Source organism: Chiloscyllium plagiosum, unplaced genomic scaffold (assembly GCF_037043375.1).
Source record: "Chiloscyllium plagiosum isolate Xiang-an unplaced genomic scaffold, Cpla_swu_hap1 HiC_scaffold_16, whole genome shotgun sequence".
NCBI lineage: Eukaryota > Metazoa > Chordata > Chondrichthyes > Orectolobiformes > Hemiscylliidae > Chiloscyllium > Chiloscyllium plagiosum.
In genome coordinates this window covers 71,265,738-71,285,215 of record NW_028270154.1, presented here as the reverse complement: position 1 = coordinate 71,285,215, position 19,478 = coordinate 71,265,738, and positions in this window count along the sequence as shown.

Sequence of the window (19,478 nt, the reverse complement as noted above, 5' to 3'; positions counted from 1 at the left end):
CCAGAACACTTTTCCTCGAGTGCTTCACTGTGAGACTAACCCGAAAACAGTTTTCCAGGAGTGCTTCACTGTGATACTAATTCCAGAACACTTTTCCTGGAGTGCTTCACTGTGATACTAGCTACAAAACACTTTTCCTGGAGTGCATCACTGTGATACTAATTCCAGAACACTTTTCCTGGAGTGCTTCACTGTGATACGAACCCTAAAACACTTTTCCTGGAGTGCTTCACTGTGATACTAATTCCAGAACACTTTTCCTGGAGTGGATCACTGTGATACTAACTCCAAAACATTCTTCCTGGAATGCTTCTGTGTGATACTAACTCCAAAACACTCTTCCTGGAGTGCTTTACTGTGAAATTATCACGAAAACACTCTTCCTTGTAGTGCTTCACTGTGATACTAACTCCAAAACATTTTTCCTGGAGTGCTTCACTGTGATATGAGCTCCAAAACACTTTTCCTGGAGTGCATCACTGTGATACTAATTCCAGAACACTTTTCCTTGTAGTGCTTCACTGTGATACAAAGCCGAAAACACTTTTCCTGGAGTGTTTTACTGTGACACAACTTCAGAACACTTTTCCTGGAGTGCTTCACTTCGATACTAATTCCTGAACACTTTACCAGGAGTGCTTCACTGTGATACTAACCGTAAAACACTTTTCCTTGAGTGCTTCACTGTGATACTAGCTCCAAAACACTTTTCCTGGAGGGCATCACTGTGATTCTAATTCCAGAACACTTTTCCTGGTGTGCTTCACTGTGATACGAACCCGAAAACACTTTTCCTGGAGTGCATCACTGTGATACTAATTCCAGAACACTTTTCCTGGAGTGGATCACGGTGATACTAGCCCTAAAACACTTTTCCTGGAGTGCTTCAATGCGATACCATCCCTCAAACACTTTTCCTGGAGTGCTTCACTGTGACACTAACTCGAGAATACTTTTCCTGGAGTGCTTCACTGTGATACTAACTCCAAAACACTTTTCCTGGAGTGCTTCACTGTGATACTAATTCCAGAACACTTTTCATGGAATGCATCACTGTGATACTAATTCCAGAACATTTTCCTGGAGTGCATCATTGTGATAGGGGGGTAGGTATAGGGCAGATGATAGGGGTAGGTTCTTTACCCAGCGATTCGTGAGTTCATGGAATGCTCTGCCAGTAGCAGTAGTGGACTCTCCCTCATTATGGGCATTTAAGCGGGCATTGGATAGGCATATGGAGGATAGTGGGCTAGTGTAGGTTAGGTGGGCTTATATCGGCGCAACATTGAGGGCCGAAGGGCATGTACTGCGCTGTATTCTTCAATGATCTATGTTCTATGATAATAACCCGAAGACACTTTTCCTGGAGTGTTTTACTGTGATACTAACTCCAAAACACTTTTCCTAGGGTGCTTCACTGTGACACTAATTCCAGAACACTTTTCCTCGAGTACTTCACTGTGAGACTAACCCGAAAACAGTTTTCCAGGAGTGCTTCACTGTGATACTAACCGTAAACACTTTTCCTGGAGTGCTTCACTGTGATACTAGCCCCAAAGCACTTTTCCTTGGAGTGCTTCACTGTGATACAAACCCTAAAACACTTTTCCTGGAGTGTTTTACTGTGATACTAACTCCACAATACTTTCCAGGAGTGCTTTACTGTGAAATTAACACTAAAACACTCTTCCTGGAGTGCTTCACTGTGATACTAACTCCAAAACATTTTTTCTGGAGTGCTTCGCTGTGATACTAACTCTAGAATACTTTTCCTGGAATGCATCACTGTGATACAGATTCCAGAACACTTTTCCTTGTAGTGCTTCACTGTGATACAAAGCCTAAAACACTTTTCCTGGAGTGTTTTACTGTGACACAACTTCAGAACACTTTTCCTGGAGTGTTTTACTGTGACACAACTTCAGAACACTTTTCCTGGAGTGCTTCACTGTGATACTAACTCCAGAACACTTTTAGTGGATTGCTTCACTGTGATATTACCTCCAGAACACTCTTCCTGGAGTCCATCACTGTGATACTAACCCTAAAACACTTTTCCTGGAGTGTTTTACTGTGATACTAACTCCAGAATACTTTTCCTGGAGTACTTCACTGTGAGAGTAACCCTAAAACACATTTCCTGGAGTCCTTCACTGTGATACTAACTCCAAAACACTTTTCCTGGAGTGCTTCACTGTGAAACTAGCTCCAAAACACTTTTCCTGGAGTGCATTACTGCGATACTAATTCCAGAACACTTTACCTGGAGTGCTTCACTGTGATACTAACCGTAAAACACTTTTCCTTGAGTGCTTCACTGTGATACTAGCTCCAAAAGACTTTTCCTGGAGGGCATCACTGTGATATTAATTCCAGAACACTTTTCCTGGAGTGCTTCACTGTGATACGAACCCTAAAACACTTTTCCTGGAGTGCATCACTGTGATACTAATTCCAGAACATTTTCCTGGAGTGCGTCACTGTGATACTAACCCTAAAACACATTTCCTGGAGTGCTTTACTGTGATAGTAATTCCAAAACACTTGTCCTGCAGTGCATCACTGTGATACTAATTCCAGAACACTTTTCCTTGGAGTGCTTCACTGTGATACTAACCCTAAAACACTTTTCCTGGAGTGTTTTACTGTGATACGAATTCCAGAACACTTTCCTGGAGTGCTTCACTGTGATACGAACCCTAAAACACTTTTCCTGGAGTGCTTCACTGTGATACTAATTCCAGAACACTTTTCCTGGAGTGGATCACTGTGATACTAACTCCAAAACACTCTACCTGGATAGCTCCACTGTGATACTAACTCCAAAACACTCTTCCTGGAGTGCTTCATTGTGATACTAACTCCAAAACACTTTTCCTGGAGTGCATCACTGTGATACTAATTCCAGCACACTTTTCCTGGAGTGCTTCACTGTGATACTAACCCTAAAACACTTTTCCTTGAGTGCATCACTGTGATCCTAACTCCAAAACAATTTTCCCGGAGTGCATCATTATGATACTAATTCCAGAACACTTTTCCTGGAGTGCTTCACTGTGATACTAGCTACAAAACACTTTTCCTGGAGGGCGTCACTGTGATACTAATTCCAGAACACTTTTCCTGGAGTGCTTCACTGTGATACGAACCCTAAAACACTTTTCCTGGAGTGCTTCACTGTGATACTAATTCCAGAACACTTTTCCTGGAGTGGATCACTGTGATACTAACTCCAAAACATTCTTCCTGGAATGCTTCTGTGTGATACTAACTCCAAAACACTCTTCCTGGAGTGCTTTACTGTGAAATTATCACGAAAACACTCTTCCTGGAGTGCTTCACTGTGATACTAACTCCAAAACATTTTTCCTGGAGTGCTTCACTGTGATACGAGCTCCAAAACACTTTTCCTGGAGTGCATCACTGTGATACTAATTCCAGAACACTTTTCCTTGTAGTGCTTCACTGTGATACAAAGCCTAAAACACTTTTCCTGGAGTGTTTTCCTGTGACACAACTTCAGAACACTTTTCCTGGAGTGCTTCACTTCGATACTAATTCCAGAACACTTTACCAGGAGTGCTTCACTGTGATACTAACCGTAAAACACTTTTCCTTGAGTGCTTCACTGTGATACTAGCTCCAAAACACTTTTCCTGGAGGGCATCACTGTGATACTAATTCCAGAACACTTTTCCTGGAGTGCTTCACTGTGATACGAACCCTAAAACACTTTTCCTGGAATGCATCACTGTGATACTAATTCCAGAACACTTTTCCTGGAGTGGATCACGGTGATACTAACTCGAGAATACTTTTCCTGGAGTGCTTCACTGTTATACTAACTCCAAAACACATTTCCTGGAGTGCCTCACTGCGATACTAGCTGCAAAACACTTTTCCTGGAGTGCATCACTGTGATACGAATTCCAGAACACTTTTCATGGAATGCATCACTGTGATACTAATTCCAGAACATTTTCCTGGAGTGCATCATTGTGATAGGGGGGTAGGTATAGGGCAGATGTTAGGGGTAGGTTCTTTACTCAGCGAGTCGTGAGTTCATGGAATGCTCTGCCAGTAGCAGTGGTGGACTCTCCCTCATTATGGGCATTTAAGCGGGCATTGGATAGGCATATGGAGGATAGTGGGCTAGTGTAGGTTAGGTGGGCTTGGATCGGCGCAACATTGAGGGCCGAAGGGCCTGTACTGCGCTGTATTCTTCAATGATCTATGTTCTATGATAATAACCCTAAGACACTTTTCCTGGAGTGTTTTACTGTGATACTAGCTCCAAAACACTTTTCCTGGAGGGCATCACTGTGATACTAATTCCAGAACACTTTTCCTGGAGTGCTTCACTGTGATACGAACCCTAAAACACTTTTCCTGGAATGCATCACTGTGATACTAATTCCAGAACACTTTTCCTGGAGTGGATCACGGTGATACTAACTCGAGAATACTTTTCCTGGAGTGCTTCACTGTTATACTAACTCCAAAACACATTTCCTGGAGTGCCTCACTGCGATACTAGCTGCAAAACACTTTTCCTGGAGTGCATCACTGTGATACGAATTCCAGAACACTTTTCATGGAATGCATCACTGTGATACTAATTCCAGAACATTTTCCTGGAGTGCATCATTGTGATAGGGGGGTAGGTATAGGGCAGATGTTAGGGGTAGGTTCTTTACTCAGCGAGTCGTGAGTTCATGGAATGCTCTGCCAGTAGCAGTGGTGGACTCTCCCTCATTATGGGCATTTAAGCGGGCATTGGATAGGCATATGGAGGATAGTGGGCTAGTGTAGGTTAGGTGGGCTTGGATCGGCGCAACATTGAGGGCCGAAGGGCCTGTACTGCGCTGTATTCTTCAATGATCTATGTTCTATGATAATAACCCTAAGACACTTTTCCTGGAGTGTTTTACTGTGATACTAACTCCAAAACACTTTTCCTAGGGTGCTTCACTGTGACACTAATTCCAGAACACTTTTCCTCGAGTGCTTCACTGTGAGACGAACCCTAAAACAGTTTTCCAGGAGTGCTTCACTGTGATACTAACCGTAAACACTTTTCCTGGAGTGCTTCACTGTGATACTAGCTCCAAAACACTTTTCCTGGAGTGCATCACTGTGATACTAATTCCAGAACACTTTTCCTTGGAGTGCTTCACTGTGATACAAACCCTAAAACACTTTTCCTGGAGTGTTTTACTGTGATACTAACTCCACAATACTTTTCCTGGAGTGCTTAACTGTGATACTAACCGTAAAACACTTTGCCTGGAGTGCTTCAGTGCAATACTAACCCTAAAACACTTTTCCTGGAGTGCTTCACTGTGATACTAACTCTAGAATACTTTTCCTGGAGTGCTTCACTGTTATACTAACTCCAAAACACTTTTCCTGGAGTGCTTCACTGCGATACTAGCTCCAAAACACTTTTCCTGGAGTTTATCACTGTGATACTAATTCCAAAACACTTTCCATGGAATGCATCACTGTGATACTAATTCCAGAACATTTTCCTGGAGTGCATCATTGTGATAGGGGGGTAGGTATAGGACAGATGTTAGGGGTAGCTTCTTCAATCAGCGAGTCGTGAGTTCATGGAAAGCCCTGCCAGTAGCAGTGGTGGCCTCTCCCTCATTATGGGCAATTAAGCGGGCATTGGATAGGCATATGGAGGATAGTGGGCTAGTGTTGGTAAGGTGGGCTTGGATCGGCGCAATATCGAGGGCCGAAGGGCCTGTACTGTGCTGTATTCTTCAATGATCTATGTTCTATGATAATAACCCTAAGACACTTTTCCTGGAGTGCTTCACTGTGATACTAGCTCCAAAACACGTTTCCTGGAGTGCATCACTGTGATACTAATTCCAGAACACTTTTCCTTGGAGTGCTTCACTGTGATACAAACCCTAAAACCCTTTTCCTGGAGTGTTTTACTGTGATACGAACTTCAGAACACATTTCCTGGAGTGCTTCACTGTGATACCAGCACCAAAACACTTTTCCTGGAGTGCATCACTGCGATACTAATTCCAGAACACTTTTCCTGGAGTGCTTCACTGTGATACGAGCTCCAAAACACTTTTCCTGGAGTGCTTCACTGTGATACCAGCACCAAAACACTTTTCCTGGAGTGCATCACTGCGATACTAATTCCAGAACAGTTTTCCTGGAGTGCTTCACTGTGATACAAGCTCCAAAACACTTTTCCTGGAGTGCTTCACTGTGATACAAACCCTAAAACCCTTTTCCTGGAGTGCATCACTCTGATACAAATTCCAGAACACTTTTCCTGGAGTGTTACACTGTGATACAAGCTCCAAAACACTTTTCCTCGAGTGCTTCACTGTGAGACAAACCCTAAAACACTTTTCCTGCAGTGCTTCACCGGGATACTAACTCCAAAATACTTTTCCTGGTGTGCTTCACTGTGAGAGTAACCCAAAAACGCTTTTCCTGGAGTGCTTCACTGTGAGAGTAACCCTAAAACGCTTTTCCTGGAGTGCTTCACTGTGATACTAATTTGAAAACGATGTTCCCAGAGTGCTTCACTGTGATACTAACTCCAAAACATTCTTCCTGGAGTGCTTCCCTGTGATACTAACTCCAAAACACTCTTCCTGGAGTGCTCTACTGTGAAATTAACACAAAAACACTCTTTCTGGAGTGCTTCACTGTGATACTAACTCCAAAACATTTTTCCTGGAGTGGTTCACTGTGATACTAGCTCCAAAACACTTTTCCTGGAGTGCATCACTGTGATACTAATTCCAGAACACTTTTCCTTGTAGTGCTTCACTGTGATACAAAGCCTAAAACACTTTTCCTGGAGTATTTTACTGTGACACAACTTCAGAACACTTTTCCTGGAGTGCTTCACTGTGATACTAACTCCAGAACACTTTTAGTGGATTGCTTCACTGTGATATTACCTCCAGAACACTTTTCCTGGAGTGCATCACTGTGATACTTACCCTAAAACTCTTTTCCTGGAGTGTTTTACTGTGATACTAACTCCAAAATACTTTTCCTGGAGTGCTTCACTGTGAGACTAACCCGAAAACACATTTCCTGGAGTGCTTCACTGTGATACTAACTCCAAAACACTTTTCCTGGAGTGCTTCACTCTGATACTAGCTCCAAAACATTTTTCCTGGAGTGCATCACTGCGATACTAATTCCAGAACACTTTACCTGGAGTGCTTCACTGTGATACTAACCGTAAAACACTTTTCCTTGAGTGCTTCACTGTGATACTAGCTCCAAAACACTTTTCCTGGAGGGCATCACTGTGATACTAATTCCAGAACACTTTTCCTGGAGGGCTTCACTGTGATACGAACCCTAAAACACTTTTCCTGGAGTGCATCACTGAGATACTAATGCCAGAACATTTTCCTGGAGTGCTTCACTGTGATACTGACTCAAAAACACTTTTCCTGCAGTGCATCACTGTGATACTAATTCCAGAACACTTTTCCTAGTAGTGCTTCACTGTGATACTAACCCTAAAACACTTTTCCTGGAGTGTTTTACTGTGATACTAACTCCAGAACACTTTTCCTGGAGTGCTTCACTGTGATACTACCTCCAGAACACTTTTTGATGGAGTGCGTCACTGTGATACTAACCCTAACACACTTTTCCTGGAGTGCTTCTCTGTGATACTAACCCCAAAACACTTTTCCTGGAGTGCTTCACTGTGATACTAATTCCAGAACACTTTTCCTCGAGTGCTTCACTGTGAGACTAACCCTAAAACGCTTTTCCTGGAGGGCTTCACTGTGATACTAACTCGAAAACGCTGTTCCCAGAGTGCTCCACTGTGATACTAACTCCAAAACATTCTTCCTGGAGTGCTTCCCTGTGATACTTACTCCAAAACACTTTTCCTGGAGTGCATCACTGTGATACTAATTACAGAACACTTTTCCTTCGAGTGCTTTACTGTGATACTAACCCTAAAACATTTTCCTGGAGTGCTTCACTGTGATACTAACTCCAAAACACTTTTCCTGTAGTGCTTCACTGTGATACAAACTCCAAAACATTCTTCCTGGAGTGTTTCCCTGTGATACTCCCTCCAAAACACTTTTCCTGCAGTGCTTCACTGTGATACTAGCTCCAAAACACTTTTCCTGGAGTCCCTCACTGTGATACTAACCCTAAAACAATTTTCCTGGAATGTTTTACTGTGATACTATCTCCAGAACCCTTTTCCTGGAGTCCCTCACTGTGATACTAACACTAAAACAATTTTCCTGGAATGTTTTACTGTGATACTAACTCCAGAATAATTTTCCTGGAGTGCATCACTGTGATACTAATTCCAGAACACTTTTCCTGGAGGGCTTCACTGTGATACGAGCTCCAAAACACTTTTCCTGGAGTGCTTCACTGTGATACCAGCACCAAAACACTTTTCCTAGAGTGCATCACTGCGATACTAACTCCAGAACACTTTTCCTGGAGTGCTTCACTGTGATACAAGCTCCAAAACACTTTTCCTAGAGTGCTTCACTGTGATACGAACCCTAAAACCCTTTTCCTGGAGTGCATCACTCTGATACTAATTCCAGAACACTTTTCCTGGAGTGTTACACTGTGATACTCATTCCAGAACATTTTCCTGGAGTGCTTCACTGTGATACTAACTCCAAAACACTTTTCCTGGAGTGCTTCACTGCGATACTAGCTCCAAAACACTTTTCCTGGCGTGCATCACTGTGATACTAATTCCAGGACACTTTTCCTAGAGTGCATCACTGTGATACTAATTCCAGAACATTTTCCTCTAGTGCATCACTGTGCTACTACCCCTAAGACGCCTTTCCTGGAGAGTTTTACTGTTATTCTAACTCCAAAACACATTTCCTGGAGTGCTTCACTGTGAGAGTAGCCCAAAAACGCTTTTCCTGGAGTGCTTCACTGTGAGAGTAACCCTAAAACGCTTTTCCTGGAGTGCTTCACTGTGATACTAATTTGAAAACGATGTTCCCAGAGTGCTTCAATGTGATACTAACTCCAAAACATTCTTCCCGGAGTGCTTCCCTGTGATACTATCTCCAAAACACTCTTCCTGGAGTGCTTTACTGTGAAATTAACACTAAAACACTCTTCCTGGAGTGCTTCACTGTGATACTAACTCCAAAACATTTTTCCTGGAGTGCTTCACTGTGATACTAGCTCCAAAACACTTTTCCTGGAGTGCATCACTGTGATACTAATTCCAGAACACTTTTCCTTGTAGTGCTTCACTGTGATACAAAGCCTAAAACACTTTTCCTGGAGTGTTTTACTGTGACACAACTTCAGAACACTTTTCCTGGAGTGTTTTACTGTGACACAACTTCAGAACACTTTTCCTGGAGTGCTTCACTGTGATACTAACTCCAGAACACTTTTAGTGGATTGCTTCACTGTGATATTACCTCCAAAACACTCTTCCTGGAGTGCTTTACTGTGATACTAACTACAGAATACTTTTCCTGGAGTGCTTCACTGTGATACTAACCCTAAAACACATTTCCTGGATTCCTTCACTGTGATACTAACTCCAAAACACTTTTCCTGGAGTGCTTCACTGTGATACTAGCTCCAAAACACTTTTCCTGGAGTGCATCACTGCGATACTAATTCCAGAACACTTTACCTGGAGTGCTTCACTGTGATACTAACCGTAAAACACTTTTCCTTGAGTGCTTCACTGTGATACTCGCTCCAAAACACTTTTCCTGGAGGGCATCACTGTGATACTCATTCCAGAACACTTTTCCTGGAGTGCTTCACTGTGATACGAACCCTAAAACACTTTTCCTGGAGTGCATCACTGTGATACTAATTCCAGAACATTTTCCTGGAGTGCGTCACTGTGATACTAACCCTAAAACACATTTCCTGGAGTGCTTTACTGTGATAGTAATTCCAAAACACTTTTCCTGCAGTGCATCACTGTGATGCTAATTCCAGAGCAGTTTTCCTTGGAGTGCTTCACTGTGATACTAACCCTAAAACACTTTTCCTGGAGTGTTTTACTGTGATACTAATTCCAGAACACTTTTCCTGGAGTGCTTCACTGTGATACGAACCCAAAAACACTTTTCCTGGAGTGCTTCACTGTGATACTAATTCCAGAACACTTTTCCTTGAGTGCTTCACTGTGATACTAGCTCCAAACGACTTTTCCTGGAGTGCATCACTGTGATACTAGCTCCAAAACACTTTTCCTGGAGTGCATCACTGTGATACCACCTCCAGAACACTTTTCCTGGAGTGTTTCACTGTGATACTAACCCTAAAACACTTTTCCTGGAGTGCTTCTCTGTGATACTAACCCCAAAACCCTTTTCATGGAGTGCTTCACTGTGATACTAACTCCAGAACACTTTTCCTGGAGTGCTTCACTGTGATACTAATTCCAGAACACCTTTACTGGAGTGCTTTACTGTGATACTAACCCTGAAAACGCTTTTCCTGGAGTGCTTCACTGTGATACTAATTCCAGAACACGTTTTTTTGGAGTGCTTCACTGTGATACAAACCCTAAAACACTTTTCCTGGAGTGTTTTACTGTGATACTAACTTCAGAACACTTTTCCTGGAGTGCTTCACTGTGATACTAACTCCAAAACACTCTTCCTGGAATGCTTCACTGTGATACTAACCCTAAAACACTTTTCCTGGAGTGTTTTACTGTGATACTAACTCCAGAATACTTTTCCTGGAGTGCTTCACTGTGATACTAACTCCAAAACACTTTTCCTGGAGTGCATCACTGCGATACTAATTCCAGAACACTTTTCCTAGAGTGCTTCACTGCGATATTAACCAAAAAAAAAAATTTCTTTGAGCGCTTCCCTGTGATACTAGCTCCAAAACACTTTTCCTGGAGTGAATCACTGTGATACTAATTCCAGAACACTTTTCCTGGTGTGGTTGACTGTGATACTAACCCTAAAACACTTATCCTGGAGTGCATCACTGTGATACTAATGCCAGAACATTTTCCTGGAGTATTTCACTGTGATACTAACCGAAAACACATTTCCTGGAGTGCGTCACTGTGATACTAACTCCCAAACACTTATCCTGGAGTGCTTCACTTTGATACTAGCTCCAAAACACTTTTCCTGGAGTGCATCACTGTGATACTAATTCCAGAACACTTTTCCTTGAGTGCTTCACTGTGATACTAATTCCAAAACAATTTTCCTGGAGTGCTTCACTGTGATACGAACCCTAAAACGCTTTTCCTGGATTTCTTCACTGTGGTACAAACTCCAAACCACTTTTCCTGGAGTGCTTCACTGTGATACTAATTCCAGAACACTTTACCTGGAGTGCTTCACTGTGATACTAACCGTAAAGCACTTTTCCTTGAGTGCTTCACTGTGATACTAATTCCAAAACAATTTTCCTGGAGTGCTTCACTGTGATACTAACCCTAAAACGCTTTTCCTGGATTTCTTCACTGTGATACAAACTCCAAACCACTTTTCCTGGAGTGCATCACTGTGATACTAATTCCAAAACACTTTTCCTGGAGTGCTTCACTGTGATACTAACCCTAAAACGCTTTTCCTGGATTTCTTCACTGTGATACAAACTCCAAACCACTTTTCCTGGAGTGCTTCACTGTGATACTAGCTCCAAACGCTTTACCTGGAGTGCTCCACTGTGATATTAACCCTAAAACAGTTTTCCTGGAGCGCTTCACTGTGATACTAACTCGAAAACGCTGTTCCCAGAGTGCTCCACTGTGATACTAACTCCAAAACACTTTTCCTGGAGTGCTTCACTGTGATACTAATTCCAAAACACTTTTCCTGGAGTGCTTCACTGTGATACTAACTCCAAAACATTCTTCCTGGAGTGCTTCCCTGTGATACTAACACTAAAACACTCTTCCTGGAGTGCTTCACTGTGATACTAACTCCAAAACACTTTTCCTGGAGTGCTTCACTGTGATACAAACCCTAAAACACTTTTCCTGGAGTGTTTTACTGTGATACTAACTCCAGAACACTTTTCCTGGAGTGCTTCACTGTGATACTAACTCCAGAACACTTTTCCTGGAGTGCTTCACTGTGATACTAACCCTAAAACACTTTTCCTGGGATGTTTTACTGTGATACTAACTCCAGAATACTTTTCCAGGAGTGCTTCACTGTGATACTAACTCCAAACCACTTTTCCTGGAGTGCTTCACTGTGATACCAACTCCAAAACACTTTTCCTGGAGTGCATCACTGTGATACTAATTCCGGAACACTTTTCCTTGGAGTGCTTCACTGTGATACCAACTCGAAAATGCTGTTCCCAGAGTGCATCACTGTGATACTAACTCCAAAACATTCTTCCTGGAGTGCTTCCCTGTGATACTAACTCCAAAACACTTTTCCTGGAGTGCTTTACTGTGATACTAACACTAAAACACTCTTCCTGGAGTGCTTCACTGTGATATGAACTCCAAAACATTCTTCCTGGAGTGCTTCCCTGTGATACTAACTCCAAAACACTTTTCCTGGAGTGCATCACTGTGATACTAATTCCAGAACACTTTTCCTGGATTGCTTCACTGTGATACGAGCTCCAAAACACTTTTCCTGGAGTGCCTCACTGTGATACTAACCGTAAAACACTTTTCCTGGAGTGCTTCACTGTCATACTCGCTCCAAAACACATTTCCTGAAGTGCATCACTGCGATACTAATTCCAGAACACTTTTCCTGGATTGCTTCACTGTGATACGAGCTCCAAAACACTTTTCCTGGAGTGCTTCACTGTGATACCAGCACCAAAACACTTTTCCTAGAGTGCATCACTGCGATACTAATTCCAGAACACTTTTCCTGAAGTGCTTCACTGTGATACAAGCTCCAAAACAATTTTTCTGGAGTGCTTCACTGTGATACGAACCCTAAAACCCTTTTCCTGGAGTGCATCACTGTGATACTAACCGTAAAGCACACTTCCTTGAGTGCTTCACTGTGATACTAGCTCCAAAAGACTTTTTCTGGAGTGCATCACTGTGATACTAATTCCAGAACACTTTTCCTCGAGTGCTTCACGGTGAGACTAACCCTAAAATGCTTTTCCTGGAGTGCTTCACTGTGATACTAACTCCAAACCACTTTTCCTGGAGGGCTTCACTGGGATACTAGCTCCAAAACACTTTTCCTGGAGTGCATCACTGTGATACTAATTCCAGAACACTTTTCCTTGGAGTGCATCACTGTGATACTAATTCCAAAACACTTTTCCTGGAGTGCTTCACTGTGATACTAACTCCAAAACACTCTTCCTGGAGTGCTTCACTGTGATAGTAGCTCCAAAACACTTTTCCTGGAGTGCATCACTGCGATACAAATTCTAAAACACTTTTCCTAGGAGTGCTTCACTGTGATACAAACCCTAAAACACTTTTCCTGGAGTGTTTTACTGTGATACTAATTTCAGAACACTTTTCCTGGAGTGCTTCACTGTGATACTAACTCCAGAACACTTTTCCTGGAGTGCTTCACTGTGATACTAACGCCAAAACACTTTTCCTGGAGGCCTTCACTGTGATACTGACTCCAAAACACTTTTCCTGGAGTGCATCACTGTGATACTAATTCCGGAGCACTTTTCCTTGGAGTGCTTCACTGTGATACTAATTCCAAAACACTTTTCCTGGAGTGCTTCCCTGTGATACTAACACTAAAACACTCTTCCTGGAGTGCTTTACTGTGATACTAACACTAAAACACTCTTACTGGAGTGCTTCACTGTGATACTAGCTCCAAAACACTTTTCCTGGAGTGCGTCACTGCGATACTAATTCCAGAACAATTTTCCTTGGAGTGCTTCACTGTGATACTAACTCGAAAACGCTGTTCCCAGAGTGCTTCACTGTCATACTAACTCCAAAACATTCTTCCTGGAGTGCTTCCCTGTGATACTAACTCCAAATCACTTTTCCTGGAGTGCTTTACCGTGATACTAACTCTAAAACAATCTTCCTGAAGTGCTTCACTGCGATACTAGCTCCAAAACACTCTTCCTGGAGTGCTTCACTGTGATACTATCTCCAAAACACTTTTCCTGGAGTGCTTCACTGTGATACAAGCTCCAAAACACTTTTCCTAGAGTGCTTCACTGTGATACGAACCCTAAAACCCTTTTCCTGGAGTGCATCACTCTGATACTAATTCCAGAACACTTTTCCTGGAGTGTTACACTGTGATACTCATTCCAGAACATTTTCCTGGAGTGCTTCACTGTGATACTAACTCCAAAACACTTTTTCTGGAGTGCTTCACTGCGATACTAGCTCCAAAACACTTTTCCTGGCGTGCATCACTGTGATACTAATTCCAGGACACTTTTCCTAGAGTGCATCACTGTGATACTAATTCCAGAACATTTTCCTCGAGTGCATCACTGTGCTACTACCCCTAAGACACCTTTCCTGGAGAGTTTTACTGTTATTCTAACTCCAAAACACATTTCCTGGAGTGCTTCACTGTGAGAGTAGCCCAAAAACGCTTTTCCTGGAGTGCTTCACTGTGAGAGTAACCCTAAAACGCTTTTCCTGGAGTGCTTCACTGTGATACTAATTTGAAAACGATGTTCCCAGAGTGATTCAATGTGATACTAACTCCAAAACATTCTTCCCGGAGTGCTTCCCTGTGATACTATCTCCAAAACACTCTTCCTGGAGTGCTTTACTGTGAAATTAACACTAAAACACTCTTCCTGGAGTGCTTCACTGTGATACTAACTCCAAAACATTTTTCCTGGAGTGCTTCACTGTGATACTAGCTCCAAAACACTTTTCCTGGAGTGCATCACTGTGATACTAATTCCAGAACACTTTTCCTTGTAGTGCTTCACTGTGATACAAAGCCTAAAACACTTTTCCTGGAGTGTTTTACTGTGACACAACTTCAGAACACTTTTCCTGGAGTGTTTTACTGTGACACAACTTCAGAACACTTTTCCTGGAGTGCTTCACTGTGATACTAACTCCAGAACACTTTTAGTGGATTGGTTCACTGTGATATTACCTCCAAAACACTCTTCCTGGAGTGCTTTACTGTGATACTAACTACAGAATACTTTTCCTGGAGTGCTTCACTGTGATACTAACCCTAAAACACATTTCCTGGATTCCTTCACTGTGATACTAACTCCAAAACACTTTTCCTGGAGTGCTTCACTGTGATACTAGCTCCAAAACACTTTTCCTGGAGTGCATCACTGCGATACTAATTCCAGAACACTTTACCTGGAGTGCTTCACTGTGATACTAACCGTAAAACACTTTTCCTTGAGTGCTTCACTGTGATACTCGCTCCAAAACACTTTTCCTGGAGGGCATCACTGTGATACTCATTCCAGAACACTTTTCCTGGAGTGCTTCACTGTGATACGAACCCTAAAACACTTTTCCTGGAGTGCATCACTGTGATACTAATTCCAGAACATTTTCCTGGAGTGCGTCACTGTGATACTAACCCTAAAACACATTTCCTGGAGTGCTTTACTGTGATAGTAATTCCAAAACACTTTTCCTGCAGTGCATCACTGTGATGCTAATTCCAGAGCAGTTTTCCTTGGAGTGCTTCACTGTGATACTAACCCTAAAACACTTTTCCTGGAGTGTTTTACTGTGATACTAATTCCAGAACACTTTTCCTGGAGTGCTTCACTGTGATACGAACCCTAAAACACTTTTCCTGGAGTGCTTCACTGTGATACTAATTCCAGAACACTTTTCCTTGAGTGCTTCACTGTGATACTAGCTCCAAACGACTTTTCCTGGAGTGCATCACTGTGATACTAGCTCCAAAACACTTTTCCTGGAGTGCATCACTGTGATACCACCTCCAGAACACTTTTCCTGGAGTGTTTCACTGTGATACTAACCCTAAAACACTTTTCCTGGAGTGCTTCTCTGTGATACTAACCCCAAAACCCTTTTCATGGAGTGCTTCACTGTGATACTAACTCCAGAACACTTTTCCTGGAGTGCATCACTGCGATATGAATTCCAGAACACTTTCGCTTGGAGTGCTTCACTGTGATACTAACCCTAAAACCCTTTTCCAGGACAGTTTTACTGTGATACTAACTCCAGAACACTTTTCCTGGAGTGCTTCACTCTGAAACTAACTCCAGAACACTTTTCCTGGAGTGCTTCACTGTGAAACTAACCCTAAAACACTTTTCCTGGAGTGCTTCACTGTGATACTAGCTCCAAAACACTTTTCCTGGAGTGCATCACTGTGATACCACCTCCAGAACACTTTTCCTGGAGTGTTTCACTGTGATACTAACCCTAAAACACTTTTCCTGGAGTGCTTCTCTGTGATACTAACCCCAAAACCCTTTTCATGGAGTGCTTCACTGTGATACTAACTCCTGAACACTTTTCCTGGAGTGCTTCACTGTGATACTAATTCCAGAACACCTTTACTGGAGTGCTTTACTGTGATACTAACCCTGAAAACGCTTTTCCTGGAGTGCTTCACTGTGATACTAATTCCAGAACACGTTTTTTTGGAGTGCTTCACTGTGATACAAACCCTAAAACACTTTTCCTGGAGTGTTTTACTGTGATACTAACTTCAGAACACTTTTCCTGGAGTGCTTCACTGTGATACTAACTCCAAAACACTCTTCCTGGAATGCTTCACTGTGATACTAACCCTAAAACACTTTTCCTGGAGTGTTTTACTGTGATACTAACTCCAGAATACTTTTCCTGGAGTGCTTCACTGTGATACTAACTCCAAAACACTTTTCCTGGAGTGCATCACTGCGATACTAATTCCAGAACACTTTTCCAAGAGTGCTTCACTGCGATATTAACCAAAAAAAAAAATTTCTTTGAGCGCTTCCCTGTGATACTAGCTCCAAAACACTTTTCCTGCAGTGAATCACTGTGATACTAATTCCAGAACACTTTTCCTGGTGTGGTTGACTGTGATACTAACCCTAAAACACTTATCCTGGAGTGCATCACTGTGATACTAATGCCAGAACATTTTCCTGGAGTATTTCACTGTGATACTAACCGAAAACACATTTCCTGGAGTGCGTCACTGTGATACTAACTCCCAAACACTTTTCCTGGAGTGCTTCACTTTGATACTAGCTCCAAAACACTTTTCCTGGAGTGCATCACTGTGATACTAATTCCAGAACACTTTTCCTTGAGTGCTTCACTGTGATACTAATTCCAAAACAATTTTCCTGGAGTGCTTCACTGTGATACGAACCCTAAAACGCTTTTCCTGGATTTCTTCACTGTGGTACAAACTCCAAACCACTTTTCCTGGAGTGCTTCACTGTGATACTAATTCCAGAACACTTTACCTGGAGTGCTTCACTGTGATACTAACCGTAAAGCACTTTTCCTTGAGTGCTTCACTGTGATACTAATTCCAAAACACTTTTCCTTGAGTGCTTCACTTTGATACTAGCTCCAAAACACTTTTCCTGGAGTGCTTCACTTTGATACTAGCTCCAAAACACTTTTCCTGGAGTGCATCACTGTGATACTAATTCCAAAACAATTTTCCTGGAGTGCTTCACTGTGATACGAACCCTAAAACGCTTTTCCTGGATTTCTTCACTGTGGTACAAACTCCAAACCACTTTTCCTGGAGTGCTTCACTGTGATACTAATTCCAGAACACTTTACCTGGAGTGCTTCACTGTGATACTAACCGTAAAGCACTTTTCCTTGAGTGCATCACTGTGATACTAATTCCAAAACACTTTTCCTGGAGTGCTTCACTGTGATACTAACCCTAAAACGCTTTTCCTGGATTTCTTCACTGTGATACAAACTCCAAACCACTTTTCCTGGAGTGCTTCACTGTGATACTAGCTCCAAACGCTTTACCTGGAGTGCTCCACTGTGATATTAACCCTAAAACAGTTTTCCTGGAGCGCTTCACTGTGATACTAACTCGAAAACGCTGTTCCCAGAGTGCTCCACTGTGATACTAACTCCAAAACACTTTTCCTGGAGTGCTTCACTGTGATACTAATTCCAAAACACTTTTCCTGGAGTGCTTCACTGTGATACTAACTCCAAAACATTCTTCCTGGAGTGCTTCCCTGTGATACTAACACTAAAACACTCTTCCTGGAGTGCTTCACTGTGATACTAACTCCAAAACACTTTTCCTGGAGTGCTTCACTGTGATACAAACCCTAAAACACTTTTCCTGGAGTGTTTTACTGTGATACTAACTCCAGAACACTTTTCCTGGAGTGCTTCACTGTGATACTAACTCCAGAACACTTTTCCTGGAGTGCTTCACTGTGATACTAACCCTAAAACACTTTTCCTGGAATGTTTTACTGTGATACTAACTCCAGAATACTTTTCCAGGAGTGCTTCACTGTGATACTAACTCCAAACCACTTTTCCTGGAGTGCTTCACTGTGATACCAACTCCAAAACACTTTTCCTGGAGTGCATCACTGTGATACTAATTCCGGAACACTTTTCCTTGGAGTGCTTCACTGTGATACCAACTCGAAAATGCTGTTCCCAGAGTGCATCACTGTGATACTAACTCCAAAACATTCTTCCTGGAGTGCTTCCCTGTGATACTAACTCCAAAACACTTTTCCTGGAGTGCTTTACTGTGATACTAACACTAAAACACTCTTCCTGGAGTGCTTCACTGTGATATGAACTCCAAAACATTCTTCCTGGAGTGCTTCCCTGTGATACTAACTCCAAAACACTTTTCCTGGAGTGCATCACTGTGATACTAATTCCAGAACACTTTTCCTGGATTGCTTCACTGTGATACGAGCTCCAAAACACTTTTCCTGGAGTGCCTCACTGTGATACTAACCGTAAAACACTTTTCCTGGAGTGCTTCACTGTCATACTCGCTCCAAAACACATTTCCTGAAGTGCATCACTGCGATACTAATTCCAGAACACTTTTCCTGGATTGCTTCACTGTGATACGAGCTCCAAAACACTTTTCCTGGAGTGCTTCACTGTGATACCAGCACCAAAACACTTTTCCTAGAGTGCATCACTGCGATACTAATTCCAGAACACTTTTCCTGAAGTGCTTCACTGTGATACAAGCTCCAAAACAATTTTTCTGGAGTGCTTCACTGTGATACGAACCCTAAAACCCTTTTCCTGGAGTGCATCACTGTGATACTAACCGTAAAGCACACTTCCTTGAGTGCGTCACTGTGATACTATCTCCAAAAGACTTTTTCTGGAGTGCATCACTGTGATACTAATTCCAGAACACTTTTCCTCGAGTGCTTCACGGTGAGACTAACCCTAAAATGCTTTTCCTGGAGTGCTTCACTGTGATACTAACTCCAAACCACTTTTCCTGGAGGGCTTCACTGGGATACTAGCTCCAAAACACTTTTCCTGGAGTGCATCACTGTGATACTAATTCCAGAACACTTTTCCTTGGAGT